Source organism: Hipposideros armiger, unplaced genomic scaffold (genome assembly GCF_001890085.2).
Source record: "Hipposideros armiger isolate ML-2016 unplaced genomic scaffold, ASM189008v1 scaffold_8, whole genome shotgun sequence".
Lineage (NCBI taxonomy): Eukaryota > Metazoa > Chordata > Mammalia > Chiroptera > Hipposideridae > Hipposideros > Hipposideros armiger.
The window spans coordinates 7,204,520-7,209,044 of NW_017731358.1; positions in this window are offsets into that span (position 1 = coordinate 7,204,520).

Here is a 4,525-nt window from a genome sequence, read left to right on the forward strand (position 1 = left end):
GTGGTGAAGCTGAGTTATGAGCTGTCTCCCTAATGCTTGGGGGAGACAGGGCCTCCCATCGGAAGTTTGGAGCCATCCGCTTCATTGGGGCTCAGCTCCCTGCATTAGAAAAGCCTGGTGTTCCTCAATGGAGTAGGTGGGGCTCTCCGGGAGAGTCTGGAGAAGTTTCAGGTTAAGGATATTTAATGGCCCCACTGGTCTTAAGGCTACCTCCCGGGCAGCTTGATCTGCTGCCCTGTTTCCGACAGCCTCTGGGCTGGAGTCCTTTTGGTGCCCCCTGCAGTGGATAACGGCGACTGCCTTGGGCTCCCAAACAGCTTCCAGCAGGGCTAAAATCTCCTCCTTGTTTTTGATGGTCCGCCCCTCCGAAGTTAGGAGCCCTCTGTTTTTGTAAATCTCCCCATGGACATGAACCATTGCAAAGGCATATCTCCTGTCCGTGTAGATATTAACAGCCTTGTCTCTGCCTAGCCGGAGGGCTTGTGTGAGAGCGATAAGCTCTGCTTTCTGTGCAGAGGGCCCCCTGGGTAGGGCCTGGGCCCACCGTATTTCGACAGCCTGATTAACTATGGCTATCCCAGCATACCTGGTCCCGTCCCGGACATAACTGCTCCCATCAGTATAAAAAGTCTCATCTGGTTCTGGCAAAGGGATGTCCGTCAGGTCCGGCTGGGTGAAGCTGGTCTGTGAGATGACCTCCAGGCAATGATGAAGAGGTCGGTCCAGGTCTGGGTCTGGAAGCAGCGTGGCCGGATTGAGGGTGGTTTCGGTTTTGAACTTTANGTGGCTTCTTCTTTATATCTTAGTTATAAAACTTCTGTTCAGCTAGATTTCAGGTGGTTCTCCAGGCTGATTTTTCTACAATTTAGCTATAATTTTGATGTGTTCATGTGATGAGGGAAGCACAGCATTTATCTACACCAACCATCTTGGATCTCTTAAGTATTCCTTTTGTGTCTTTAATTTTTTTAATTATTAGCCTTTTGCAATGAATCTTTCAATGAAGGTTATTTTGGAATCTTGAAACCTTTTGTAAGCTTCTGCATACCAATTGAAGTGGGTATCCCATTTCTTATTGTTCAACTTAGATACTTTTCTCTCAAGTGCATTTCTTAAATGAACAATTCTGCCTGATTGAAATGTTCCCCATAATGACCATCACTAATACTTTGTCATTTTGCTAAATAATATGAAGCATCTGGGACTATAGTTGTTAAACAGGTGTGCCAGAAGGTGGCAGGTTCAAATTTTTGGATATAAGAAAGCCCATTTTTCTTAGCCTTTATCTACACAAAACAAGGCAAACAAACATGTATACCTTAATATATTGGCAGTAACCAAGAAATGTTACTACATCATAGCCAAAAGAAGGCCTTGTGCATACCACCACCAGTTCCCATGGAACGATGGACTAGGGACAGAATTGAACCAGCAAACTCCAGGAATGGGAACTGTGGGCTAATTCCAAACAAAATGGAGAACTGCAGCTGCCACCTCACGAACAGTTCTTAACATGGAATCTTGGGAAGGATTCCAAACAATTGAGAATTGCAGACTTAACCAACAACAGTTCCCAATGTGGACTCTGGGAATAGAACAAAGGACTGGGGTTTTCTGCTATATCAGCAATAACCAAAAGATGTTACTGTGTCCTGGGAATTGCCTTCTGAAAGGCTAGGTGCTTGGCTCAGGGGAGAACCATCTGCCAGCTCAATTGGACTCTAGGCAGAACTGTCCACTAGCTCTAGCTGATCTACTCTGTAAGGGAAAGTCAATTAGATCAGGAGCTTAAATGCAAAGAGTGAAGCTCAAAACTGAGAGGAACTTACAAACGACCCTAGAAATGGTGAGAATGACTATGGACTCCAAAGCATTCAAGTGTGCCATCCATGTGTTCCTTGTCCCTGAAGCTGCTGGAAGTCTCCTTCGATCTCATCACCGACACCATATGTGTTAAAAAACAAAATTCAACCAAGTAAATTTGAAGATCTAATTTGCTTTATTAGATGATTCATGACTTGGGCGTGGTACAAAATGGAAGGCTTTTATAGGCAGCAAGAGGGTGGGGCAAGGGAGTTACTTGCAAAACAAAAGAAAGGATTGTTTTAGGCCAGTGATCTTTTTTTGAGGGTGGGGATAAAGGGAATGTCAGGGGGCTTATTATGCAATTTACCTTACTAGAGCTAATCATTTCAGATTAACCGTTTAAAGTTCACATTTCTGGGAGAGGTTGAGTATTGCAGTTCAGTCTTGGTTTGCTATCTTGGGGGTGAATGACTCCATTTTCATAGCCCCCATCTATTGGCCTGTTATTCCTTTTTAAATAAATGTTAACAGTATTCTTCATAACAGCCCTAAATTGGAAAAAATTCAACTGTCCATCAAGAATAAGTGGATTCTGCAAATCATGCTGAGTAAAAGAAGCCAGTCACAAAAGCATACATACTATATGATTTCATTTATGGAAAATTCTTGAAAATCAATTTATTATCTATAAACTAATCTTTAATGACAAAATGCAAATCAGTAGTTGTCTGGGGGGCCAAGGATGGAGGGAGAAATTAACTGCAGAGGACATGAAGGATCTTTTGGGGGTGAAGGAAATGTCCTGAATTTTGGTTTTGGTAAGAGCTTCATGGGTATTTAAATATGTCAAAATGCATCTAATTATACATTTTTACATGGGTACAGTTTGTAAACAATACAAATTGATTTAAATAGTACATGGAGAAACAAATGATAGGATCAGGGCTGACCACATAATTTGTTAAGCTTAGTGCCAAATGAAAATGTGGGCACCTTGTTCAAAAAGAAGAGAGAAAGCTTTTTCCTTTATTCTGTGGTCTCTCTTCACCTGCCATGGTGCTTTTGGTATGCTATTTAATATCATGCTCCATGTGGCTCAGGGATACTCCTGGGACAAGTGCAGGTCCTCCCAGGCACTTGGGGAACCCACCACATGACTCCATACTAGTACAGGCATGAAACCCACCAAATGCTGGGTTACCCCTCCCTCCAGCTGCCAAACCTAGACTCAGAAAGAGAAGCTACTTATCTCCCCTTCTCAGGGCCACCCACCACTCCAACCCACAGAGTACTGCAACCTCCATACCTGGGCATGCTAGGTTCCTAGCACAGGTAGATGAAAGCCTTGCACCCCCCTCCCCCCTTCCCTACCCTCGCACCTCCACACACCAAATCACCTCAGAATTTTCTTCTTAAAAAGTTAAAAATAGAATTACCATATGATCCAGCAATTTCTCTCTAGATATTTATACAAAGAAAACAAAACACTAATTAGAAAAGATACATGCACACTCATGTATATTGTAGCATTATTTACAGTAGCCAGGATATGGAAGCAACCTAAGTGTCCATCAATAGATGATTGGATAAAGAAGTTATGATATATATATATATATATGAATATTATTCAGCTATAGAAAAAATGAAATCTTGCCATTTGCAGCAACATGGATGGAATTTGAGGGCATTATACTAAGTAAAATAAGTCAGACAAAGACACATACTGCATGATCTCAGTTATATATGTGGAATCTAAAACAAACAAGCACAAAAATCAAGCCCATAGATACAGAGAACACACTGTTGGTTGCCAGAGGACTAGGGCCGAGGGATGGGGTGAAGTAACTTAAAAGGGTGAAGGGGCAAATGGGTGAAGGGACTTAAAAGGTACAAACTTCCAGTTATAAATAAATAAATCATGGGGACATAACGTATAGCACAGTGACTACACAGTTAATAATACTGTATTGCATATTTGAAAGTTGCTAAGGGAGTAGATCTTAAAGTTCTCATTACAAGAAAAAAACTCTATAACGAAGTATGGTGATGTATGCTGAGTAGACTGATTGTGGTGATAATTTTGCAATATATACATGTATCAAATCATTATGTTGTACACAATGATTTGTGAAACTAATATTTCTGAAACTAATATAATGTTGTATGTCAATTATACCTCAATAAAAAAGATTTAAAATTAAAATGAAGATGCTATTGGTACACACACAATATGTATAAATCTCACAAACATAATATTAAGTGAAAGAAATTAGTCACAAGCACAATAACCATATAGTACGAATCTTTGGAAACCAAAGCAAATTAAACGATATTGTTTAGGGTGCTTGCATAGGGTGTAAAACAATAAATCAAACAAGAAAAGGGTTATCACAAAGGCAGGATAAAGATTACTCTGGGGAGACTGATGGGCTTATGACCTCAGTTTTCATTTCATGTGTTCTTGATCCCTTTTAATTGTATCTATTACATTAAGGAGAACCCTGATGGCAGCCCATCTCCTTGCCCCTACAAATATCACGTTCTATGAGCCACCCATATGGATCTCTGTAGGTTGGCCACACCCCTGGCTGCTGTTCCAAACTTATATCCCATTACATTAACTATGCCCATTACCTCCGATGTTTAAGTGCTACCCCTGGCTTCTGGTTATTCCGGAATCTTGTCATCCCCATTGATACTGTAAAGCCCGCTTCTGTAA